The sequence below is a fragment of the Scyliorhinus canicula genome, chromosome 5 (assembly GCF_902713615.1).
Source record: "Scyliorhinus canicula chromosome 5, sScyCan1.1, whole genome shotgun sequence".
Lineage (NCBI taxonomy): Eukaryota > Metazoa > Chordata > Chondrichthyes > Carcharhiniformes > Scyliorhinidae > Scyliorhinus > Scyliorhinus canicula.
In genome coordinates, this window is record NC_052150.1 from 184,065,893 (window position 1) to 184,093,566 (window position 27,674).

The 27,674-nt window shown below is 48.4% G+C and overlaps 1 protein-coding gene across 19 annotated transcripts in view; it reads right to left on the minus strand.

The window, feature by feature from the left end:
- mpp7a (membrane protein, palmitoylated 7a (MAGUK p55 subfamily member 7)) overlaps positions 1-27,674 on the minus strand; it is a 779,450-nt gene that overhangs the window by 577,279 nt on the left and 174,497 nt on the right. Inside the window, exon 1 of one of the 19 annotated variants that reach the window (XM_038798218.1) lies at positions 16,591-16,690. The exons of the other annotated variants lie outside the window; for them this stretch is intronic. The gene's annotated coding sequence lies outside the window, so the exon portion shown is untranslated. Of the gene's footprint in view, positions 1-16,590; positions 16,691-27,674 lie in introns of those variants that run through there. 19 annotated transcript variants of the gene reach the window in all.

Here is a 27,674-nt window from a genome sequence, read left to right on the forward strand (position 1 = left end):
CCAGTACAATTTTCCAGAGAGCAATTGAAACGATACGGAGAGGATTGCCAGGAGTGACAGTGTATCTGGACGATGCCTTAGTCACAGGGGAAAGGGATTTGTTATAACCCGCATGAGATGTACATGGGTGGAGCAATCAGTCTCCCCGTGATTCTTGCCGAGTACAAGCTCCCCCATTAAGGGGGCAGGGAGCCCGAGGACATTCACGATTGAGTTCTGTATAAAGTCGCCCAGTTATGGAACTGAACGAGCAGACCCGGATGGGATCTGATGTGTGTTGCAAATATAATTGTTTCGTAAGAAACATAGCTTTCTTTCAACTATTTGACTTGGATTTGTCTGTGACCTACTAAAGTTTGACAAGCAATGGAGCTCTAAAATGCCTCAATTCGAGGCACTTCTCTTTATATTCATTCATGGGATGTCGGCATCTCTGGCTCGGAACTGAGTGGCTTGCCCAATTCAGAGTCAACCACAGTGCTGTGGGTCTGGAGTCACATGGAGAGTTCCTTCCCTAAAGAAAGGATATTGAACATAAGAACTAGGAGCAGGAGTAGGCCATCTGGCCCCTCGAGCTTACTCCGCCATTCAATGAGATCATGGCTGATCTTTTGTGGACTCAGCTCCACTTTCCGACCCGAACACCATAACCCTTAATCCCTTTATTCTTCAAAAAACTATCTATCTTTACCTTAAAAACATGTAATGAAGGAGCCTCAACTGCTTCACTGGGCAAGGAATTCCATAGATTCACAACCCTTTGGGTGAAGAAGTTCCTCCTAAACTTAGTCCTAAATCTACTTCCCCTTATTTTGAGGCTATGTCCCCTAGTTCTGCTTTCACCCGCCAGTGGAAACAACCTGCCTGCATCTAACCTATCTATTCCCTTCATAATTTTAAATGTTTATATACGATCCCCCCTCATCCTTCTAAATTCCAACGAGTACAGTCCCAGTCTACTCAACCTCTCCTCGTAATCCAACATCTTCAGCTCTGGGATTAACCTCGTGAATCTCTTCTGCACACCCTCCAGCGCCAGTACGTCCTTTCTCAGGTTAGGAGACCAAAACTGAACACAATACTCGAGGTGGGGACTCACTAACACCTTATACAATTGCAGCATAACCTCCCTAGTCTTAAACTCCATCCCTCCAGCAATGAAGGACAAAATTCCATTCACCTTCTTAATCACCTGTTGCACCTGTAAACCAACTTTTTGCGACTCATGCACTAGCACACCCAGGTCTCTCCGCACGGCAGCATGTTTTAATATTTTATCATTTAAATAATAATCCCTTTTGCTATTATTCCTACCAAAATGGATAACCTCACATTTGTCAACATTGTATTCCATCTGCCAGACCCTAGCCCATTCATTTAACCTGTCCAAATCCCTCTGCAGACTTGCGGCATCCTCTGCACTTATTGTTTTGCCACTCACCTTAGTATCATCTGCAAAATTGGACGCATTTCCTTTGATCCCCAACTCCAAATCATCTATGTAAATTGTGAACAATTGTGGGCCCAACACGGATCCCTGAGGGACACCACTAACTACTGATTGCCAACCAGAGAAACGCCCATTAATCCCCACTCTTTGCTTTCTATTAATTAACCAATCCTCTATCCATGCTATTACTTTACCCTTAATGCCATGCATCTTTATCTTATGCAGCAATCTTTAGTGTGGCACCTTGTCAAAGGCTTTCTGGAAATCCAGATATACCACATCCATTGGCTCCTCATTATCTACCGCACTGGTAATATCCTCAAAAAATTCCACTAAATTAGTTAGGCACGACCTGGCCTTTATGAACCCATGCTGCGTCTGCCCAATGGGACAATTTCCATCCAGATGCCTCGCTATTTCTTCCTTGACAATAGATTCCAGCATTTTGTTTTAGAATTTACAGTGCAGAAGGAGGCCATTCGGCCTATCAAGTCTGCACCGGCTCTTTTTTTGGAAAGAGCACCTTACCCAAGGTCAACACCTCCACCCTATTCCCATAACCCAGTAACCCCACCCGACATAAAGGGAAATTTTGGACACTAAGGGCAATTTAGCATGGCCAATCCACCAAATCAGCACATCTCTGAACTGTGGGAGGAAACCGGAGCACCCGGAGGAAACCCACGCACACACGAAGAACGTGCAGACTCCGCACAGACAGTGACCCAAGCCGGGAATCGAACCTGGGACCCTGGAGCTGTGAAACAATTATGCTAACCACTATGCTACCATGCTGCATCTTCCCTGCTATCGAAGTTAAGCTAACTGGCCTATAATTACCCACTTTCTGCCTACCTCCTTTTTTAAACAGTGGTGTCACCTTTGCTAATTTCCAATCTGCCGGGACCACCCCAGAGTCCAGTGAATTTTGGTAAATTATCACGAGTGCATTTGCAATTTCCCTAGCCATCTCTTTTAGTACTCTGGGATGCATTCCATCAGGGCCAGGAGACCTGTCTACCTTTAGCCCCATTAGCTTGCCCATCACTACCTCCTTAGTGATAACAATCATCTCAAGGTCCTCACCTGTCATTGCCTCATTCCCATCAGTCAATGGCATGTTATTTGTGTCTTCCACTGTGAAGAACGACCCAAAAAAACCTGTTCAGTTCCTCAGCCATTTCCTCATCTCACATTATTAAATCTCCCTTCTCATCCTCTAAAGGACCAATATTTACCTTAGCCACTCTTTTTCGTTTTATATATTAGTAGCAATATTAGTATATTACTATCTGCTTTTATATTCTGAGCAAGTTAACTCTGATAATCTATCTTTCTCTTCTTTATAGATTTTTTAGTAGCTTTCTGTTGCCCCCTATAGATTTCCCAGTCCTCTAGTCTCCCACTAATCTTTGCCACTTTGTATACTTTTTCCTTCAATTTGATATTCTCCCTTATTCCCTTAGATATCCACGGTCGATTTTCCCTCTTTCTACCGTCCTTCCTTTTTGTTGGTATAAACCGTTGCTGAGCATGGTGAAAAAAAATCGCTTGGAAGGTTCTCAACTATTTCACTATAAAGTCTTTGCTTCCAGTCTACCTTCACTAGCTCGTCTCTCATCCCATTGTAATCCCTTTTGTTTAAGCACAAAACACTCGTGTTTGATTTCACCTTCTCACCCTCCATCTGTATTTTAAATTTCACCATATTGTGATCGCCCCTTCCGAGAGGATCCCTAACTATGAGATCATGAATCAATCCTGTCTCATTACACAGGACTAGATCTAGGACCGCTTGTAGAAAATGAAATGAAAATGAAAATCGCTTATTGTCACGAGTCGGCTTCAATGAAGTTACTGTGAAAAGCCCCTAGTTGCCACATTCCGGCACCTGTCCGGGGAGGCTGGTACGGGAATCGAACCGTGCTGCTGGCCTGCTTGGTCTGCTTTAAAAGCCAGCAATTTAGCCAAGTGAGCTAAACCAGCCCCTCCTTGTTCCCTCATAGGTTCCATTACATACTGTTCTAGGAAACTATCGCGGATACATTCTATAAACTCGTCCTCAAGGCAGCCTTGACCGAACTGGTTAAACCAATCGACATGTAGATTAAAATCCCCCATGATAACTGCTGTACCATTTCTACATGCATCTGTTATTTCTTTGTTTATTGCCTGCCCCACCATAATGTTACTATTTGGTGTCCTATAGACTACTCCTATCAGTGAATTTTTCGCCTTACTATTCCTGATTTCCACCCAAATGGATTCAACCTTATCCTCCACAGCACCGATGTCATCCCTTATTATTGCCCGGATGTCATCCTTAAATAACACCACCTCCCTTACCATCCACTCTGTCCTTCCGAATAACTTGATACCCTTGGATATTTAACTCCCAGTCGTGTCCATCCTTTAACCATGTTTCAGTAATGGCCACCAAATCATAGTCATTCACGATGATTTGCGCCATCAACACATTTACCTTATTCCGAATACTATGAGCATTCAGGTAAAGTACACTTATGTTGGTTTTTATACCTCTGTTTTGAATCTTAACACCTTGATCTGTAACCTCGCCTAAGTTATATTTCCTCTTAACCTTTCTCCTAATTTTCCTTGTCGTTGAACCCATATCTTCATGTAACAACCTGCCGCATCGCTTTCCATTTATGTTTTTACTTCCGGTTTTATTCCTTTTAGTATTACTGGGCCTATTCACGGAGCTCCCCTCAGTTACTGTACCTTGTGCTGTCGCCCTTTTTGATTTTTGACTATGGCTTCTCTGCCTTACACTTTCCCCCTTACTGCCTTTTGCTTCTGTCCCTGTTTTACTACCTTCCGACTTCCTGCATCGGTTCCCAGCCTCCTGCCATCTGGTGAACCAGTTGGATTTTTACAACAAATCGACAACGTTTTCATGGTCATCATTAGACATTTAATTCCAAATTTTTATTGAATTCAAATTTCACCATTTGCCATGGCAAGATTCGAACCTGGCAATACCCTGGGCCTCAACCAACTCAAAATTCCTCTCTAAATTATAGACCACCGCTGTTCAGCTACATATCATTGTCATTCCTTAACAGTTCCAGTGTCAAATGTCTAGTACAACAATGTACAGCATTTCTAAAAACTATGGAGTTGGGTGGCACGGTAGCACAATGGTTAGCACTGTTGCTTCACAGCATCAGGGTCCAAGGTTCGATTCCCCAGCTTGGATTACTGTCTGTACGGAATCTGCACATTCTCCCAGTGTCCGTGTGGGTTTTCTCCGGGTGCTGGGGTTTCCTCCCACAAGTCCTGAAAGACGTGCTGTTGCGTGAATTGGACATTCTGAATTGTCCCCTTGTGTACCCAAACAGGCGCTGTAATGTGGTGGCTAGGGGATTTTCACAGTACTCATTGCAGTGTTAATGTCAGCCTACTTGTGACAATAATAAATATTATTATTTCAAATCACAAAGAAAAGTTTTAAACCTTTGCGAGAATCAGCATTAACTAAGCAAGGAGTTCCTTCCCCCCCCCCCGAATATTCCAAAAGATCAATCTTCATAAACTGGAGTACATTCATGAGTCAGTTATATTTACTTCCCAAATGTAATTGCTTCCCATTTTAAACACAGCCATGCTTATGCCCAGTTACATTCTGTTTCTTGAACTTCTAACGTCAAATCATCAGAACATGGGCTGTTTAACACATTACTTATTTCCTGGGCATCACATTAAACAATGTAATCTAATCAATCTAAAAGCATCTCCGTTACAGCACAAATCTGAAGGCCATATGACATTTGCGTTACCAAGGACATTTCTCAAGTATTCAATCATCTACCCAAGAGAGAGGATCCCATTCAGCAGCTTTGTTTCACTCTTACTGACTCATTGGCAATACTGAGGGAAGTTGCACTGTTTTTTGTCTGCCGCCAGCATTGAATTATCTGCCAGTTACAGTGCTTTCAATTCATGCCGAGCCAAATCTACCAAGTTGGTCCTTACTGTAAAGTACTTGCTTTGGCTGGAATCTGACTGTGACAATTTGTGAATATCAACGAACAACATCACGTGATGCCCTACATGCAAACAAGTTCAGCAGATGTTTCAGAGCAGCAGATGGCCCTAACCCCTCTCTGTGTCACTTGAAAAAAAGGGGTCAAAGCAGGTAACAAAACTGTCCCCACTTTCGCAGCAGAGCGGATTCATGCACATTGGGAATGGAGGACGTATCGTTACCGAGAGGAATAAACAAATAAGTGAAAGCCTTGAAAAAACTGTGCAGACATTGAATCTGAGCTCCATTGCCCTGTTGGAGAGTACACAACAATCTTGACTATTGTTAATGTTATCCGAATATGCTATTTTCTTGCAGCAGCCCTCAACTAGCTAACACCATCATTTAATTAATGCTAATAACAATTACATTTGTGTCTCGATGTGGAAGAGTTACAATGAGAGAGGTTAGAGTCTTATTCACAGTTCTGGACATTGCGTTAAAGGATGACTGGCGCCATGGTACAGGAAGAGTTTTTCTTTAAAAAACATCACAAAGATATCAGGAATGAAAGACATGGGGCCGTACTTCATCCCGCCAGCGGGATGCTCTGTTATGCCGGCCGGTCAATGGGGTTTCCCATTGTGGGGCAGCCCCACACCATCGGGAAAGCCCCGGGCTGCCGGCAAAATGGAGCATCCCGCCGGTGGAGAATCCAGACCCTGAGATTTTTTGGTAATGTTCAAAATTGGAACATTAATGCAAAACATTTTTAAATACTGATTACAGAAAAAAGCTGTAATGCTGAGAAAGTCCATAATTAAGGAGATCCCAGACTGAAGATTGTCAATGAAAAACCCAAGGAGAAAGTTAGATTCCCTCTTCTCCCCCCCCCCCCCCCCCCCCCCCCCAACACATTTTTAGAGCTATTGGAACATTGAAAGCAGCTATAGGAACACAAATGAAAATTTCAAGCTACAGCAAAATAATACTGCAGGGACAGTGCAGAGCTATGTGCTGTAATTCCTGGGATGAGAGATTTATTTCACAGTGCATATATCTACTGCTTTGCTTGAAGGGGCAAGAGCAACAGGCCATAGATACAAAACTACATGGATAAGATAGCAAGGGAAGCTAAAGATAGGTGATTGCCATGACTCACTTGGTGCTACCATTGCCTTGGAATCACCTGGTCCTGGGTGACAGTTCCACTCCCGAACTGGAGCACAAAATAAATCAAAGCTGACACTCCAACTCTCCACTGTTGGAGGTACCATCTTTTGGATGAAAAGTTAAAACAAGGCCCTGTCTCAGGTGCACATAAAAGTCTGCATGGGACAATGCAGAAAAGAGCAATTCAGTTTTCCCCAGTGTCCAGGTCACAATTTACCTCTCAACAACACACAAAACAAAAATGATCTGGTGATTACGGTTTGTGGAAGCTGGCTGTGCACAACAGAATGCTGCATTTCCTATTTACAGTGAATTATTAAGGATGACAAAGCCATCCATCATCACTGGAAAAGAAAATCAACTACAAAGCCACAGTGACAGCTGATAGTCTCCAGGCTAACCCTCAGAACCTGTGATAGAATCTGTAGGTGAACTGCCATCAATAAGAGAGCTGCAACAGTCAACCAATGGATGAAAAACAGCAAAGCCTGCAACCCTGCTGCTATTCCAGCAGAGGTCTTCAAAGTTGGTGGACTTCTGCTGACATCAAGACACCTTGCATTCATCCTCCAGATATGGAAGGAAAAAGTACCCCCTGCAGAAATGTGGCAATTGTAATGATCTTCAAAAAGGGAGATAAATTATGTTGCGGAGGTATTTCCCTCTTGTGCAAAGCAGGGAAAATCCTTGACATGTATTCTTTTCATTTGCCTACCTCTTGTAGCTGTGGAAATCCTCCCAGAGACTGTGTGGCTTTAGACCTTCCAGAGGAACCTCCAAAATGTTTTGTTGCCAGACAAATCCAATAGAAATGTTAAGAACACCAAATTCATCGCATTTTTCAACCTCACTACTCTGTAAATCAAAACTCTGTGGATTGTGCTCTCCAGGTTTGGATGTCAAAGAAACTTTATCACAATACTTCATGATGATACGACTTCGCTTGTCTTGAATGGTGGAATCTGAAACAGTTAACTTCAAAATCCAGACCGATATCAAGCAAGGCTGTGTGATGGTCCCCATATGGTTTATAATTTACCAGGCTGCTGCTATTCACCGCAAAAACCAACAGCCCTCTGGTACTAATATTAAGTACAGAAAAATCTCTTGTTCCCCAGCATACTCTGGGAATGGGACGTGCCAGTTAATCAAACATACCTGTGAGCTGAGATGCAATCTAATGAGAAAGCTTCAGGATGTTCACTCGAGGTCTTAAGAGAGATGAATGAACATGTGAATCATGCGGAGAGGAGATGATGCTGCAGGGCAGAGGGAGGCTGAATCTGAATTTTTAATTTTTCTCATTTGTGCTTACTCAGTTCACTGCCCTGATAAGTCTTTCCGAAAAGCTTCGTTGAGAAAAACATTTCCCCAGTTCATTATAATTTCACCCTGAAGGTACTGGTTAACTAACACTCATAAAAATAATAATTTCCATGTCTTAAATGGCACCGGACATCAGCAGATACCCCAGGTTCATACTGCCGACTGAAAACCAAACCAAAGTTGTGAATAGGTTCAACATCTGGGCAGGATGAACAATTTAACCTGTAACTAAGGGGTATAAGGTCCAATATGTCACAGGGAGAGAATACCAACAAAATCACAAATTAAAGTTTTGAGGTAACTCGGGTACATTGCATTCATCTTAGGAAAATATTTCAACGTCAATCTAAATATGCAGATATAGTCATAGGGGTCTACAGTCTGCATCGGTAAAAAAAACATCTAACTATTCTAATCCCATTTTCCAGCACTTAACCCATAGCCTTGTGTGCCTTGGCATCACAAGTGCATATCTAAAGACTTCTTAAATGTGATGAGGGTCTCTGCCTCAACCACCCTTTCAGGTAGTGTGTTCCACACTTCCACCAACCTCTGGGTGAAAAAGGTTTTCCTTCACATTCCGTCTAAGCCACTGCCCCCTTACCTGAAATCTATGCTCCTTGGTCATTGATCACTGCGCCAAGGGGAAATGTTTCTTCCTGTCCACTCTGCCTATGCCCCACAAAATCTTATACATCGCAATAATTTCCCCCACCCCACCCCTTAGTCTCCTCTGCTCCAAGGAAAACAAACAATCCAATCTCACATGGTTCTCCTGTTGGTGAAGACTGACAATTGTTGTGTGATCAAATGGAACCACTGCATTACATATTTCCATTAATCGCAGACCTGAGAATTTTTAACGTAACAATTAAAAATGTTCATATATTCGACCTTCACACGTCAGTGGATTAAACAGATTCTGCAACTCCTTGAATTGAGCAGAAACTCTGTCCAAGTTATGCACCAAAGATTGGCCACATTCAAATTAAGTGAGAGTGGGAAAATACATATACTAAGAGGAAGCATATCGATGTTTTTTGAGGAGTCAGTGCTTCGTAGCAAATGTCTGGATAAAAATGAACCAGGTTTTCATTTGACTTTTGTTATGTGTCAGCTTCCAAGTGCAATTACCAACACCCAATTTCACTTATCTTCCGCTGTGCTGTTAGATTAATTACTTTGTATTCCACCCTGGATGAGTGACAATATCCTCCAGTTTAACACTGTAATAGTCTTTAGCCATGGGATGCCTTGCCTAAAGCAATCTGCCTCTACATCTGCCTACTTCAAAAGTCTCCTCAAGACCATCTCTTGACCAAACTGTGAACATTGCTCCTAATATCTCTTACTTTGGCTTCGTGCCCATTCTTGTGTGATTAAGTCATACAGCGCAGAAGCCCTTCAGTCCATTGTGTCTGCACTGACAAAAGTATATTAAGTCTGCACTAATCCCACGTTCCAGCCCTGTGGGCCTTGAATGTTATGACATTTCAAATGCTCGTCCACATTCTTTTTAAAAGGTTGTGAGGTTTCCCACTCCCAGACAGTGCAGTTAAGACTCTCACCACCCTACGGGTGAAAAATAATTTTGCTCAAAGCCCCTGCCTCCTCGTTATTGACCCTTCAACTATCCACCCTGTCCATAACCTTCAATATTACACACCTCTCTCAGGTTTTTCCACCACCCCCCGCCCGCCCACCCCCAGCCTTCTCTGCCTTTAAAAAAAAACTTGAGCCTATCCACCCTCACTTCATAGTTAATTTGTCCCATCCCAGACAACATATTGGTGAATTTCCTCTGCACCCATATCTCTCCAATGAGGTGACTAGAACTGCATACAGTGCTCCAGCTGTTGCCGAACTGTACAACTCAAACATAATCTCCCTGCTCTTATGATCAATGCCACGACTGAGAAAGGCAAGTGTACCGTATGCTTTCTCAACTACCCTATTTGGCTGTCTTGCCGCCTTCGGGGATCTGGGGACAAGCATTTCATGCCGCTGAGTCTCCTTGGGCAGTTTCACTAATTGACAAATGCAAGTTGCTGTGCTTGTGTATATGAGTTAACGCCCAGGAATTCCGAGGCTGAAATGGGTCACATCACTACATGTGCAAGAAACGATAATGTCATGAGTTTCGATGTGTGCCCAATTTATCACCCAAGCAATCCATGAATCACTGCAAGATCAATGTTCTCATATGTGCATTTAACTATAATTACAACAGCTGAAATCTGAGGAAGACAATAAAACTCTTAGCGCTTCCTCTTGTTGTCAACCACCAAAATAAAGTAGAGGAAAATGTTTCTTTCTTTGCACCAATATTCCTCTTCTTCATGAATACACTTCATTAAGATTATTACAAGGACAAGAAACATTAGAGGCCTGTAACTGCAGATAATACTTCCTGGTTAAGCAAAAGATCAAACATTAATCGGCGTAATATATAAAAGAGCAAAAGCTTACGCAAAAAGTACTCTCCAAGGTCAAAACAGAATGTTTCGCACAAATATTGTTTGCTAAAGTGCCCCATAGCAACACAAGCTACAAAAAAAGTACAGTCATTGTGAACCAAATTAAACTGCTTTTGTTATTTGACACCCAGGGAAAAAATTCCAAGGCATGCCTCCAAGCTGCTTGGTGCAGCTCTGCATAATTCGTCTAATGCGCTGAGCGGTGAATTAAATTTACATAGCTTGTTTTCAGTCAGCATGTAAACAGTTCAAGAGAAAAAGAAATCTAAACTGAAAACTATTATTTCACATCGCTACATACTTCATTATTCGTTGAGATACGGGCTTTACAGGGAAGACCGACATTTATAGTCCATCCCTAGCATCCCGAGGGAAGGCAGTGGTGGCCCACCTTCTTGAACTGCTACAGTCAGTCTGATTAAGGTATTCCCTGATGCACTATCAATTACGAGAAGACGAGAGTAGAATGTGATCGAGGCTTTATTACACTGAGATGTGTGGCCTCCTACAGCAGTTGACAAAATGGCTGCTGCATGGGGAGCACACATATTTATACTCCGTTTACTGGGCAGAGCCAGCAGGCAGGGATCTACCCCTTACCTGTAGTACAGGGGCCTTACCGTTAAAACACACACATATATACACACACAGTATATACATCAGTGGTGACTACCACATTCACCCCCTGTTAAAAATGAGTCCAGTGGGGGCAGTGGAGAACTATATACAGGAATTTGTGTTTAAAATCACAGATAATGTTACAAATTCAGGCGGTCCGGTGCCTTGATCTGCCGTCGAGAACGCCGCAGTGCCGGTGGGGACTCAGGCGGCGACTTGGTCTTCGGTGACTCCGGGAGCGTATCGAAATCCTCTTCATCCCCGGGTAGGAGCAAGGGGAGGACGGATTGTCCCGGAGCGGGGGCTGCGGTGGGATGTGCCGGGGGAAGGGAGGGTGGTGCGTGTGTGTGTGTGTGTGTGTGTGTGTATGGAACCAGCTGGAGCCAGGTGCCTGAGTGAGACTGTCTCTTTGCGGCCGTTGGGGTACATTACGTAGGCGTACTGCGGGTTGGCGTGGAGTAGCTGAACCCTCTCAACCAACAGGTCCGCCTTGTGGATTTGCACGTGTCTACGGAGGGGAACGGGTCCTGGAGCTGCCAGCCATGTTGGGAGCGAAACCCCGGAGGTGGGCTTCCTAGGGAAAGCAAAGAGACGTTCATGGGGGTTTCATTAGTCGCGGTGCACAAGAGTGACCGAATGAAGTGAAGTGCGTCGGGGAGGGCCTCCTGTCAGCGGGAGGCCAGGAGATTTCTGGACCGTAGGGCCAGCTGAACGGCCCTCCAGACCGTCCCATTCTCCTGCTCCACCAGCCCGTTGCCCATGGGGTTGTAGCTGGTCGTCCTGCTCGAGGCAATGCCCCTATTGAGCAGGAACTGGCGCAGGTCATCGCTCATGAATGAGGATCCCCGGTCGCTGTGGACGTAGGCGGGGAAGCCGAGCAGAGCGAAGATGGTGTTGAGGGCTTTGATGACGGTGGCAGACGTCATGTCGGGGCATGGGACGACAAAGGGGAATCGGGAATATTCATCGACCACACTGAGGAAGTACGTGTTTCGGTCGGTGGAGGGGAGGGGCCCTTTGAAGTCCACGCTGAGGCGTTCAAAGGGGCGGAGGCCTTCACCAGGCGCGCACGGTCTGGCCGGTAGATGTCCGGTTCACACTCCGCGTAGACCTGGCAGTCTCTGGTGATCGCCCCAACTTCCTTGATGGAGTAGGGCAGATTGCGGGCCTTGATGAAGTGGTAAAAATGGGTGACCCCTGGGTGACAAGAGATTGTCGTGAAGGGTCCGGAGTCGGTCCACTTGTGTGCTGGCACATGTACCTCGGGATAGGGCATCGGTGGGCTCGTTCAGCTTACGGGCAGATACAAAATCTCGTAGTTGTAGGTGGAGAGCTCGATCCTCCACCTCAAGATTTTATCGTTTTTGATCTTGCCCTGCTGTGAGTTGTTAAACATGAAGGCAACCGACCGTTGGTCAGTGAGGAGAGTGAATCTCCTGCCGGCCAGGTAATGCCTCCAATGCCGCACAGCTTCAACGATGGCTTGGGTCTCCTTTTCAACGGAGGAGTGCCGCATTTCGGAAGCATGGAGGGTGTGGGAAAAGAATGCCACGGGCCTGCCTCCCTGGTTGAGGCTGGCGGCCAGACCATCGTCTGGTGCATCGCTCTCGACTTGGAAGGGCAGTGTCTCGTCGACCGTGTGCATTGCGGCCTTGACAATGCCGGCATTGATACAGCGAAGGCCTGGTGAGCCTCAGCCGTCAGGGGAAAAACGGTGGACTGAATGCGATCGGGGTCGGGCCCCAGAACTCCGTTCTGGACCACATAGCCAAGGATGGCTAAGCGGCTTGTGCTGAATACACACTTTTTGTTATACGCGAGGTTGAGGAGAGTGGCGGTGTCGAGAAATTTGGAAAGGTTGGCGTCATGGTCCTGCTGGTCATGGCCGCAGATGATGAAATTGTCCAGGTACGGGAAAGTGGCCCGCAGTCCCTAACAGTCAACCATTCGGTCCATCACCCGTTGGAAGACCGAGACCCCGTGGTGACGCCGAAGGAAACCCTAAGAAAGTGGTAAAGGCAGCCGTCTGCTTCGAACGCAGGGCAGTCCGCCTTACGGATTGGGAGCTGGGGGTCGGCAGATTTCAGGTCCACAGTTGAGAAGACCCAGTACTGTGCAATCTGATTGACCATATCAGATAAGCTTGGGAGGGGGTACGCGTCGAGCTGTGTGTACCGATTGATGGTCTGACTGCAGTCAACGACCATCCTGTTGTTCTCCCCAGTTTTGACCACTACCACTTGGGCACTCCAGGGGCTGTTGCTGGCCTTGATGATACCTTCCCGAAGCAGCCGCTGGACTTCAGACCTGATGAAGGTTCTGTCCTGGGCGCTGTACCATCTGCTCCTGGTGGCGACAGATTTTCAAAAAGGGAAGGCGGGTTGACCTTAAGGGACGCGAGGCCGCAAACCGTAAAGGGAGGTAGGGGCCCGCCAAATTTCAGGATTAGGCTCTGGAGGTTGCACTGGAAGTCCAGGCCGAGTAGCCAGGCAGCGCAGAGGTTAGGGAGGACGTAGAGGCAGAAGCCGCTGAACTCCACGCCCTCGACAATGAGGGTGGCGATGCAGTACCCCCGGATCGCCACGGAGTGGGATCCGGAGGCCAAGGAGATTCTCTGGTCAGCGGGCTGTACCACGAGGGAGCAGCCCCTTACCGTATCGGGGTGAATGAAGCTCTCAGTGCTCCCGGAGTCTAGCACACAGGAGATCTCGTGCCGTTGACCTTCACCTTTGCTGAAGCGGTCGCGAGGTTGTGTGGTTGAGACTGGTCAATCGTGACCGAGGCGAGACACGGCTGGTCGTCGGCGATTGCAGGCGATGAGTGGCCTGATGCGGTGCCCGACGGGCAGTGGTCCTGATGCAGGTAAGATGGCGGCGCCCACGGGCCGCACGTGTCCTGGGGGAGGCAAGATGGCGGCGCCCATTGGTTCTGAGACAAGATGGCGGTGCCCACGGGCCGCACGTGGTCCGAGGAGGGGAAGATGGCGGCGCCCACTGGCCAAACGTGGAGGTGCCATGACAATAGCAGCGATTGAGCTGGCCTGGCACACTGCAGCGAAATGTCCCTTCTTGCCACAGGCCTTGCAGAGGGCGCTCCGCGATGGGCAGCTCTGCCAGGATGTTTTGAGTGCCCACAGAAGTAGCATTAGAGTCCCCAGGGGTTGGTTGGCTGACGCGCGGCACAGGCGTGGGGTTGGCTGGGGGCGGTCACTGATGGAGTCCATGATGGGGTGGCCGTCGGCGGGGTACACGATGCATGGGGGGGGGTTAGCCGCGCGGTCGGGGGCATAGGCCTGAACGTTGCGTGAGGCAACTGTAAGCGAGAGCAAGGTCGAGCGTGGCCCCTTCTAAGAGGCGCTGGCGGATGTAGTCAGACCCTATGCCCGTAACGAATGCGTCTCTCATCAGCAGATTCGAGTGTTCGGTGGACGAAACAGCCTGGCAGTCACAGTCTCTAACTAGGGAGAGCAGGGCGCGCCAGAAATCTTCCATAGACTCACCGGGAAGTTTGCGCCGCGTGGACAGGAGATGCCCAGCGTAGATTTTGTTAGTCCACTGAGCGTAGTTTTCCTTCAGTAGCGCCATGGCCTCTGCGTAGGTCGGCGCGTCCTGGACGAGGGGAAAGATGTTGGAGCTCAGCCGCGTGTACAGAATATGGAGCTTCTGTGCTTCTGGGATTGGGTCTGGCGCAGACCCGATGTACGCTTCAAAACAGGCTAGCCAATGTTCAAAGTCCTTTTTGCCGTTGCCTGCTTGAGGATGCAGCTGCAGGCAATCCGGATTGATGCGGAGGTCCATCTTTGAAAAATCTCAGTGTAATCAATTGATGCACTATCAATTACGAGACGACGAGAGTAGAATGTAATTGAGGCTTTATTACACAGATGTGTGGCCTCCTACAGCAAGTGACGAAATGTCTGCTGTATGGGGAGCACACATATTAATACTCCGCCTACTGGGCAGAGCCAGCAGGCAGGGATCTACCCCCGTACCTGTAGCACAGGGGCCTTACCATAAAACATATATATTACATACATACAGTATATACATCAGTGGTGACCCACAATTCTGTTAACGGATGGACATGGTCACAATTAATTCACAGCAATATACATCCAAGTCACAATAGTGGATATGTTTAAGCAGGAGTTTCATGCTCAACAGATCATTGTAGATGAATATCCCATAACTTAACAATACCATCTGTCCTCAGCAAATGGTTAATGACACCCTGGGAAAAAGATAACCTCAAGGAAGAAATGCATCAGACTTGGAGATGGTGACGTTACCATGTTAGTGGTTGAGGCAGGGACATAGAGAACATTTGAAAGATATTTGTACAGATACATGGATAGAAAAGGTTTAGAGGAATATGGGCCATATGCAGGCAAATGGGGTTGGCTGAGGTGGGCTTTTTGGTTGGCATGGAATAGTTTGGGCCAAAGGGCCTGTCTCCGTGCCATAGAATCTATGAAGCTCCTGCCCTCGTCCTAGTTGATGGAGAGACAGAGTTTGAGAGCCGATGCCAAAGAAGCCTTAACATCTTGCAGTCTGCAGATAACACACATATTAACCCTGTAATCTGTCAACTCAATCACTACAAAGCTATTACGTTTGTAAAACAAACCAGTAACTTGCCGGAGTCAAATTATTTCCAATTCTTCTTGATTAACTCACTTATTTCAAAATGCTTGCTAAATGTTCTTTAAATCTTCTCACATTTCATCCTCATTAACTTTATCACAAGTCCTCACAATCAAAGCAAAATATTTATCTTCACCATTGAGAACTAAAGCTCTTCTTTCTTTTCTCGTGGAACAGATCATCAGACCCTGTGGTGAATACAGATCATCTGCAATTCCTCAAAAGGGCAATGAGCATGTTCTTAAAAAAAGACATCTGATGCTACAGAGCAGTCCCAGAATGTGCATGACTCATGCGTTGCCCCAATCTCCTGGGTGTTTGCTCAATTGATTTAAGTGAGCAAGCAAAGTTTTTCCCAGTATCGCAAACTTAGCCTCAGGTTCTCCACTGCTCTTGAAAGACTGCACCACGTCCAACTGACTTAGAGCAATGGTCTTCCACTTTACTTATGTTTACATCAGCTTTTCATGCAGAGAGCATTTGCAGAGTTGTCTTCTCAAATTAGCGTTAGTTATCAAAAAGCAGGAGTTTCAGTACAATACTGATACTCCATGGAAAGCCCTGCAATTCTGCACTGTACAGACACAGACTGAAGTCTGTGCACATTCACAATTATGTTTATCATGCACGGCCTTGTTCCTCTTCTCAATTCACACACAATGCTCTTGTACATCTGCACATTTGCCCGAGATCAAGCATGAGATCAGAGAAAATGGATGTTCTTGGCACCTTGGATCGAGTATGGCCCTTTTATGGGGATCACAAATTGGATTCAATTTGATTTGGTTTGGGAGGGAGGAGATTGATTACGGCACGGTTTTCCAAACTTTTTTTCCTGAGACTCATTTTTGCCAACCAGCCAACCTTCGCGACACACACCAGCTGACCGTCACGACACAAGCTATGATCACTTACTTTTCATGCAGAAGTGGAGCCTGCTTGGTTCTCACGATCTGATTTGATTCAGGTTCAAATCAGGTGCAGACTTCTGCCAGTTCCTTTGTTCCGTCTTAATCTTTGTGAAAACAGAAAAGGTAACCTAGCACAGGTATGTCATCATGAAAGGCAATCGTAACAAAATGCTAGTTTTACTCAGCACTGGATATTCCTGGAAGATACGAGTCCAGAATGCTGGCAGCCTCATGGGATTTTGGAGTGTTTTTCATGTGCTGTCACAGATCAGGCACAGCAGCGTCATCTTTTAATTTGGGAGTCAGCTATAAGTCAATAACCGACTCTGGGGTCTCAACCTCAAAAGGAATTGTTTTACTCACCACTTCTCTTTCAGAATCTGAAACTTCTCATTTGTACTTCCCTGCATGTAACACACATGGACACTGCATCCTTATTTACATTGGCACAATTGACAAAGCCACACCTGAAGAACTCATCCTCATAATGCTTTGCTCCAGTGTTAAGTTTCTTCTTCATAGGCGTTAACCAGAGGCCCTGGAGCTCTGTACTCTATCCTGCCCTAAACTCTCCTAAGCAGCTCACTCCACCAGATTTGTGGAGAGATACTGTCCAGTAGGCACACTGCATATGGGTGTATCTGGACATTCCTTACTTGTAAGCAAATTATCCATCTTCACAGTTCCTATAACCCCCATGAGACCCTCGGGGACCACCCCATTGATTACCGCGTAAGGCAGGCATTTTCAAAGTGGGGGTCGTGACTCGCATGAGGGTCGCGGGAGGGTGTCGGGAAGGTCGCGGAGCCACCCATCGCGGCATTCCCAATCGCGGGAATTCACGTGAAACAGCCATAGCAGCCAGCTTTTAATAATGCCTGCCGCGAGCGGCTTTGAAAATGGTGGCCGTGACCAGCTAAAATAATACGGGCGCACTGCGCATGAGTGTCCGCTCATCAGTGCACATGCGGCCCGCGAGTACTGGGACCAGAACCCGGGGTCAAAGTGTAATCGCGGCATGGCGGCGGCTGACTGCATGGTGATCACCGATGATGAACAAAGCTATGACCCCGATCTGTTTTGCATCCCTAAACATTACTGTAATGATCTGGAGAGAGTATATATTCCTCATGGTTTAATCATGGACACACCTGAACGTTTAGCAAGGGATATAACAAAAGCCATGGGAAATCATCACATCGTTGCCCTCTGTGTACTGAAGGGTGGGCTATAAGTTTTTTGCTGACCTTTTAGACTACATTAAAGCATTGAATCGAAACCAGTGACCAGTCAATCCCTATGACGGTGACCTCATCCGCTTGAAGAGTTACTGTAATGATCAGTCAACAGGGGAACTACTCAGAGATTACGAACAGAGGTACGAAATCCACACTCTCCTCCTGTGAATCTGATTGGAGTGAGATCATGAGGACCAAGCAGGCTCACCTCTCGCATTAAAGGGAAAAGTAAATGGTGGGTCGCAAAGTTCGGCCGACGTGGGTCGCAACGTTCGGCTGACGTGGGTCGCAAAGTGGCCGGCGGGGGTCGCGGAGGTCGTCTGCCGTGGGTTGTGAAGGCCGGCCGACGTGGGTCCCGAAGGTTTCGCCGGTTGGTAAAAATGGGTCCCCAGAAAAAAAGTTTGAAAAACACTGCTGTAGGACACGTGGAATACTAGCTTCCCCGCTGTTGGACGAAAGCCCAATAGCAGGCTGGTTAATGCCCAGAGATAGAAGCCAACGCAGGAAGGAGCCTGCATTTCAGGATGGTCCCAGCTGGGACTTGGATTGTTGCTTAATCGCTATATTTGCTAGCTGAGTAGGACTCACCTTCTTGGACTCCCGATTAACTACAATAAGCGAGTCCTCTTGCCTTGCTTCCAACAGCTAGAAAATGGAAATAGCTCCCCTCCATGATTTGGTGCCAGAAGCACATACAGGGTGCTAATCTGCTCACTGCTGCCACTGCTGGCCAGAAGACTGCACACAGCCTCATTTCTTTTCACTTAAAAAGTGGCAGCAGCTGCCATTCTCAAGTTAAAAGCCAGTAGCAGCCATTGGGCGCTTTCTCCCACAATCTGGACCACCCCAGGAATGGTGCAACCGATCGCTGCACAATACTCCCGACACTCGCCGCGACCATCAGGTCGCGACCTTCAATTTAAAACACCCTGGATTAGAGGCTTGCCCCATCCACTCTGCGCATTAACTTTGTAACCCTGAGAAAAAAATAATGCAGATCCAACAGAAGGGCTAAGGGCTGGAAGTGACATCAGGAATCATTGTTTTGGGAGCTGCAGATATATATACACACCTTCAACCTTTCACAAATTGCAATCCATTGCATAAATGCCATCAATAAACTTTTCAGACATTAAATACACTGGCTCTCTTGCAAACTACTTGACATTAAATTTGTCCTCCCAAGGGCAGCACAGTGGCCTAGTGGTTAGCACAGCTGCCTCACAGCGCTGAGGTCCCAGGTTCGATCCCGGCTCTGGGTCACTGTCCGTGTGGAGTTTGCACATTCTCCCCTTGTTTGCATGGGTTTCGCCCCCACAACCCAAAAAATGTGCAGAGGAGGTGGATTGGCCACACTAAATTGCCCCTTAATTGGAAAAAATAATTGGGTAATCTAAATTTATAAAAACAAAAATGTTTTAAATTTGTCTTCCCAGTTAATTACTGTTAAGAGGTAAAATAATGATGTCCTCTCTGAAGAAATTAATAAAATATCATTAAGTACAGGCCTTATTCACACTTAAGATGCCAAAATATTCTCTACCAGTAACAAGTTGACTTCAAAGCACGAAGTACCTTTCCCTACTATTATCTTTTCATTGAAGTCTCTTCCAATTAAAGTGCAGGAATAGAGAAATAGTTTTCTACTAAGAAACAGGCATCTGACTGTGGTGAATGTAACTCTGTAATTCACACTCTGATATATATATGAGACCGTATGATTGTAAGCGCAGTTGCGTTGCCCGACCATTAGGGGGAGTAGCTCTGGGAATGCTTAGGAGTTTGTACAGGGCTCCACCCGTGGCTCCGCCCATGGCTCCTCCCCCTGGACTGCTGTATAAATATCGATGCCCAGAGCCAGCCGACCAGTTCATCGAGAGTTCAACATGTAACAGGCTGGCTCTGTAGTAAGTAGATTAAAACCACTGTTCATATCTCAAAGCACGTGTCTAGTGAATTGATGGTCTCATCACTGACATTATGAACGTTGGGCACAGTTAGCACTTTCAGCAACAGTAACCAGTGCATAGTGTGGGAGCACCCGAAGGAAACTCACACAGACATGAGGAGAATGTGCAAAATCCACACAGACAGTCACCCAAGGCCGAGATCAAACCCGGATCCTTAGCAATGTGAGAGAGCAGTGCTAGCCACTGCACCACCATGCAGTTCAAATACATTTATTGGATTTTAACTACATTTCTCTACAAGAAAGTAATCCAAACCACACGTTCCAAATTAAATGCTTAGACAACTAGTCAAGTTATGTCTATAGAACCAAATAGTTTAAACAATGACAGGAGTACAGTATTAAATTTATACCTTAACTTGTTGAAATACCTGATATAACTACAAATAATCATTGAATAAAAACAACAAAAATAAATGTATTCTAAGATTTGACAGGGTTAGTTGTGTGCCAACAATGAGACTATCCCAAGCAAACATGTCTACAGAAGAGGTGTCCATCTCAAATCTCTCCGACTCAAAATCACTGAACTGGAGTGCAAGTTGGAGAGACTCTGACACAAGGGAAGGGGAAGAATTTCTTTTTTTTTAAATTAATTTATTTTTATTCAAATGTTTCAATAATTTTTACAAGCCGCTACAAAAAGAAAAACAACAACAAGAAAACATAACAGTAAAACAGAAAACAACTTAACCATTTAACAGTTTAAACATTTAACAAAATACGGTGGGGGTATTTGCCCTTTACAAATTAAATCCATCCGCCGCCCAAGCCACCCCCCAACTCCCCCTCCCCAGCCCCCTACCCCCTCCTGGACTGCTGCTGCTTCTGACCCCCACCTAACGTTCCGCGAGAAAGTCAAGGAACGGTTGCCACCGCCTGGAGAACCCCTGCAAGGACCCTCGCAAAGCAAACTTTATCCTCTCTAACTTGAGAAATCCCACCACATCACTGACCCAAGCATCTACGCTTGGGGATTTCGTGTCCCTCCACGTTAACAAGAGCCTTCTCGTTCCGGTTGCGGTGATGCGGAGCTAAGCTGCACGTTCGGTAGCTCCCGCTATTTTTGGTCTTTCGGGCTCTTTTAAGGGTCCGCAGCGGTGCTGGTTGAACTTTTCCCTGGGTGGGAACACATCCACTGTGCCTATCTGCCGGTGGATGGACTGGACCAGGAGCGGAGCAGTCACAAAACCGGCTTTGGAGCAGAGAAAGGTGCGAGGCAGGAAAAACAAGATGGCGGCGGGCGGGGAACCGGCAGCGTGGCAGCAGTGGGCGCAGGAGCAGCAGCGGGTGCCCCATCGCTGCTTCAGAGAGCTGAAGGCTGAGATCCTGGAACCGTTTAAGGCCTCGCTGGGCAAGCTCATGGCGACTCAGACGGCTCAGGGTGCGGAAATCCGAGAGCTACAGCAAAAGGCCTCGGAGAGCGAGGACGAACCCCTGGGCCTGGCAGTGAAGGTGGAGTCGCACGAGGCGCTTCACAAGAAATGGCTGGCAAGGATGGAGGAGATGGAGAACCGCTCCCGTCGTTAGAACCTGCGGATTCTGGGCCTCCCGGAGGGGCTGGAAGGTTCAGATTTGGGGGCCTACGTGGTTGTGATGCTGAACTCGTTAATGGGCGCAGGGTCATTCCAAGGACCCTTGGAGCTGGAGGGGGCCCATCGAGTGCTGTTGAGGAAGCCCAGGCCGAACGAGCCGCCTAGGGAGGTGCTGGTCCATTTTCACCGCTTCGTTGACCGTGTGTGCTGAGATGGGCGAGGAAGGAAAGGAGCAGCAAGTGGGAGAATGCAGAGATCAGGATCTATCAGGACTGGAGCGCGGAGGTGGCGAAGAGAAGGGCTTGTTTCAGACTCGGCTGGTCACATTGAACATGAGGGGACTGAATGGACCGGTGAAGTGGTCCCGGGTCTTGGCACACCTGAAGGGGCTGGGAGCAGACGTGGCTATGCTCCAGGAGACGCACCTGAAGGTGGCGGATCAGGTGAGGACGAGAAGAGGCTGGGTGGGGCAGGTGTTTCACTCGGGGCTTGATGCGAAGAATCGAGTGGTGGCGATCTTAGTTAGCAAGAACTTGTCGTTTGTTGCGTCGAATGTGGTAGCGGACAGTGCAAATGGATACGTAATGGTGAGTGGTAGACTTCAGGGGTAGCGGGTGGTTCTGGTCAATGTGTACGCCCCCAACTGGGACGATGTGGGCTTCATGTGGCGAATGTTGAGCTGTATCCCGGACCTGGAGACGGGGGGTTTGATCTTGGGAGGGGACTTTAATACTGTGTTGAACCCGGCTCTGGATCATTCGAAGTCTAGGACGGGTAAGAGGCCGGCGGCGGCCTCGGGGCTGAGGGGGTTCATGGATCAGATGGGAGGGGTAGACCCTTGGAGGTTTTTGAAGTTCTCCTTTTTCTCCCATGTCCACAAGGCTTATTCCTGGATCGACTTTTTTGTTCTCAGCAGGGCACTAATCCCGAGAGTGGTGGGGGCGGAGTATTCGGCGATAGCCATATCTGACCATGCTCCGCATTCGGTGGACCTGGAGCTGGGGAGGGGAAGGATCAGCGCCGGCTGTGGAGGTTAGATGTGGGGCTTCTGGCAGAGGAGGAAGTATGTGGGCGGGTCCGTAGGGGTATAGAGGGGTATCTGGAAGCCAACGATAATGGGGAGGTGCAAGTTGGGGTGGTTTGGGAAGCGCTGAAGGCAGTGGTTAGAGGGGAGCTGATATCTATTCGGGCGCACAGGGAGAGAGGGTTGAGAGGGAGAGGCTGGTGGAAGAAATGGTAAGGGTAGATAGGAGGTATGCGGATGTCCCGGAGGAGGGGCTTTTGAGGAAGCGTCGCAGTCTCCAAGCGGAGTTTGATATACTGACCACCCGGAAGGTGGAGGCGCAGTGGAGGAGGGCGCAGGGGGCGGTATATGAGTATGGGGAGAAGGCAAGTCGGATGCTGGCCCACCAGCTCCGGAAGCAGGAGGCAGCGAGAGAGATAGGGGGAGTCACACATGCAGACAGGGAAAGCACCGGGACCTGACGGGTTCCCGGTGGAGTTTTATAAGAAGTTTTCAGATCTGCTGGGCCCGCTGCTGTGAGGACCCTGAATGAGGCGAGGGAAGTGGGGGCTTTGCCCCTGACGATGTCTAGAGCAATAATCTCACTGATCCTGAAGCAGGATAAGGACCTCCTCCAGTGTGGGTTTTACAGGCCTATTTCGCTCCTCAACGTGGATGCAAAGTTGTTGGCTAAGGTACTGTCCAGAAGGGTGGAAGATGTGGTTCCGATGGTTATCCATGAGCACCAAACGGGGTTTGTGAAGGGGAGGCAGCTGAATGTCAATGTACGGCGGCTTCTTAATGTTATGATGATGGCGTTGGCGGCTGGGGAGGCGGAAATAGTAGCATCGATGGATGTGGAGAAAGCTTTTGACAGGGTGGAGTGGAGGGATTCATCAGCTGGGTGCGGTTGCTGTACAGCTCCCCGGTAGCAAGTGTGGTGACGAATGGGAGGAGGTCAGAAGATTTTGGGCTTTCCCGGGGGACGAGGCAGGGGTGCCCCTTGTTTCCCCTGCTCTTCGCGTTAGCGATTGAGCCCTTGGCCATGGTGCTGAGGGGATTCGAAGAACTGGAGGGGGATTGTGCGGGGGGGGGGGGGGGGGGAGCAGCACCAGTTGTCCCTGTACGCAGATGATTTACTGTTGTACATTGCAGATCCGGCGGGGGGGATGCCAGAGGTGTTGAAGATACTTGGGGAGTTTGGGGAATTTTCGGGCTACAAGCTCAACGTGGGGAACAGTGAGCTGTTTGTGCTGCACCTGGGGGACCAGGAGAAGGAGATAGGAGAGCTCCTGTTGAAGAGGGTGGAGAGGAGCTTTAGGTATCTTGGGGTCCAGATAGCTAGGAGCTGGGGGCCCTGCATAGGCTAAACTTTTCGAGGCTGGTGGAACAGATAGAGGAGGAGTTCAGGAGGTGGGACGCGCTGCCACTCTCTTTGCGGGTAGGGCCCAGTCAGTTAAGATGACGGTGCTCCCGAGGTTTTTGTTTCTTTTCCAGAGCCTCCCCATATTGATTCCGAAGGCTTTTTTTAAGAGGGTTAACAAGAGTATTCTGGTGTTCGTGTGGGCGCGGAAGACCCCGAGAGTGAGGAGGGTATTCCTGGAGCGAAGAAGGGAGATAGGCGTTGCCCAACCTGTGTGGGTATTACTGGGCTGTGAATGTGGCAATGATTCGCAGGTGGGTGATGGAGGGGGAGGGTGCCGCATGGAAAAGGTTGGAGGTGGCGTTCTGTGTGGGCACGGGTTTGGAGGCATTGGTGACGGCCCCGCTCCCACTCCCCCCCGGCAAGATATTCCACGAGTCCAGTAGTGGCGGCGTCCCTCAAGGTTTGGGGGCAGTGGAGGCGGCATAGGGGGGAAGTGAAGGCCTCAGTGTGGGCCCCGATACGGGGCAATCACCGGTTTGCACCAGGGAGAATAGATGGTGGATTTTTGAGTTGGCATAGGGCAGGCATCAGGCGGATGGGGGACCTTTTCCTCGATGGGAAGTTTGCGACTTTAGAGGAGTTGGAGGAGAAATGGGGCCTCCCCCCCGGGAATGCTTTCAGGTATATGCAGGTTAGGGCGCTTGTTAAGTGGCAGGTGGCGGAGTTCCCGCTGCTGCCGCCTAGGGGGTGCAGGATAGAGTGCTCTCGGGGACGTGGGTTCGTGAGGGTAGGATCTCGGCAATCTATCAGATGATGCAGGAAGAGGAGGAGGCCTCGGTGGAAGAGCTGAAAGCGAAGTGGGAGGAGGAGCTAGGGGAAGAGATCGACGATGGGACGTTGGCGGATGCCCTGGGGAGGGTGAACTCGTCCTCTTCTTGCGCACGGCTCAGCTTAATTCAGCTGAAGTGCTGCATAGGGCGCACAAAACGGAGGCCAGGATGGGCCGGTTCTTTGGGGGAGAGGACAGGTGTTGGAGGTGTTCGGGAGGCCCGGCGAACCACATCCACATGTTCTGGGCATGTCCGGCGTTGGAGGGGTTTTGGAAGGGGGTGGCGAGGACTTTGTCCTAGGTGGTCGGGTCCAGAGTGGAGCCGGGCTGGGGGCTTGCGATCTTTGGGGTAGCATCAGAGCTGGGAGTGCAGGAGGCGAGAGAGGCCTGTACCCTGGCCTTTGCGTCTCTAGCAGCCCGGCGTAGGATTCTCTTACAGTGGAGGGACGCGAAGCCCCCGAGCCCGGAGGCCTGGATTAACGACATGGCCGGGTTCATCAGGCTGCAGAAGGTTAAGTTTGCCCTGAGCGGGTCAGTACAAGGGTTCTTTCGGAGGTGGCAGCCCTTTCTCGATTTTATGGCGGGGGGTTAGAGGGTGGTCAATCTCAATCCGGGGGCGGGGGGGGTCGGGGTTTGTTAAGGGGGTTTGTTTTTGCGACAGTGTGTTTGCTATTTTCTTCTTTTTTGTATTGTTATTAAGTTATTAATTTATCGCTTTGTACTGGGGGGGGATTCTTTTTCTGTTTAGTTCTACACCTTGTTTACTTTACTGTTGGGAGAAAATTTGTTGTTGAAAAATTTGAATGTAAATTATTTTTATTTATTTTTTTTAAAAAGGACTGACATGACCCAAGTGAGAGGGTTTGTAGGTGTGTGCCTTGTCAGTGTTATTTGTCTGGGAACCTTGGATGGATTATGGCTGCTGGTGAATGCTACTTAAGGACCGGAACAATTAAATGGAAAGTGAAAGATTCTACATAATTGAAGTTGAGTTGGAAAGACTGAGATGGCGCATTGTCCCACATTTGTAAAGGTAGTAACGTGAGAGTTTGTAACTTTGTGACATACATATTTGTTGTACTGACTATTTAAAATAATATTTATCTTTCTATTTGAATATCCTTCACCTTTTACCGAATACATTTAGTTTGTTTGTTGTATTAAACGTTTTAAAAAGTGAAAAAAAAACAAGAGCCTTCTCCGGGCTACCAAGGAGGCAAAGGCCAGAACTCCGGCCTCTTTCGACTCCTGCACTCCCGGAGCATCTGATACCCCGAATAACGCTATCCCCCAGCTCGGTTTTACCCGAGTGTCCAAGACCTTGGACATAGCCCTTGCGAAGCCTTTCCAAAATCCTGTAAGTGCCGGGCATGCCCAGAACAGATGGACATGGTTTGCTAGGCTCCCTGAGCACCTCACACACCTGTCCTCCAGCCCAAAGAACGTACTCATTCTCGCCACTGTCATATGCACCCGCTGCACCACCTTAAACTGAATAAGGCTGAGTCTGGCGCAAAATGAGGAGGAATTGACCCCGCCCAGGGCGTCAGCCCACAGGCCCTCATCCAGCTCCTCCTCCCACTTGCTCTTCAGTTCCTCCACCAAGGCCTCCTCCGCCTCGTGCTGCTCCTGATATATTTCCGATATCTTGCCATCCCCTAGCCACACGCCCGAGACCGCCATGTCCTGTATCCTCCAGGCAGCAGCGGGAATTCTCTCACGTGCTTTTTCACGAATGCCCGAACCCACATGTACCTAAAGATGTTCCCCGGGGGTAGCCCAAATTTCTCCTCCAGCGCCCCCAGACTAGCAAAAGTTTCATCAATGAACAAGTCCCCCATCCTTCTGATACCCGCCCTGTGCCAACTGAGGAACCCCCCGTCTATTCTGCCGAGGGCGAATCTGTGATTATTCCGTATCGGGGCCCAGACTGAGGCCCCTATCTCCCCCTGTGCCGTCTCACTGCCCCTAGATCCTCAATGTCGCCGCCACCACCGTGCTCGTGGTATACCGCGTCGGCGGAAGCGGCAACAGTGCTGTCAGTGCCCGAAGCTAGTATCTTTACAAGACTCCGCTTCCAGCCGCTTCCACGCTGCCCCCTCTCTCCCTCCACTACCCATTTCCGAATCATGGATATATTCGCTGCCCAGTAATAGCTGCAAAAGTTTGGCAACGCCAACCCTATTTACCCGTTTCAAAAAGGACTTGGGGATGAGGATGGGAAGGCACTGGAAGACAAACAAGAACCTGGGGAGGACAGTCATCTTTACGGACTGCACCCTGCCCACCAGGGAAAGCGGTAGCATGTCCCACTTCTTAAAGTCCTCCTCCATCTGATCCACCAGCCGTGCAAAATTGAGTTTGTGCAAGGCACCCCAGCTCTTAGCCACCTGAATGCCCAAGTAGCGAAAGCTACTCTCCACCATCTTAAGCAGTAACTCTTCCAGTCTCTTTTCCTGGCCCCTCGCCTGTATCACAAAGAGCTCGCTTTTTCCAACATTGATCTTATACCCCGAAAAGGCTCCAAAATCCCTAAGAATCTGCATGACCTCCCCAGCCCCTCTACCGGATCCGCAATATACAGGAGCAGGTCATCCGCATACAGTGAAACACGATGCTCCTCTCCCCCCCCCCCCCCCCCCCCCCAACGAACCAACCCCCTCCAGTTTCTGGACTCCCTCAACGCCATGGCCAGTGGCTCAATTGCCAGGGCAAACAGCAGGGGGGACAGGGGGCACCCCTGCCTCGTCCCTCAATGTAATCTGAAGTACCCCGACCACAGCCGGTTCGTCGACACACTCGCTACCGGGACCCGATACAACAATTTGGCCCACTCTATAAATTCCTCTCCAAACCCAAATCTGCCTCACACTGCCCACAGGTACTCCCACTCCACCCGATCGAAGGCTTTCCCCGCGCCCATTGCCGCTACCACTTCTACATTCCCCCCTTCCGAGGGCATCATGATCACATTCAGGAGCCTCCGCACATTCGCATTCAACTGCCTGCCCTTCACAAACCCTGTCTGATCCTCATTAATCACTCCCGGGACACCGTCCTCAATCCTAGTGGCCAAAGTCTTGGCCAACAGCTTTGCATCCACATTAAGGAGCGAAATCGGCCTATAGGAGCCACATTGCAGCGGGTC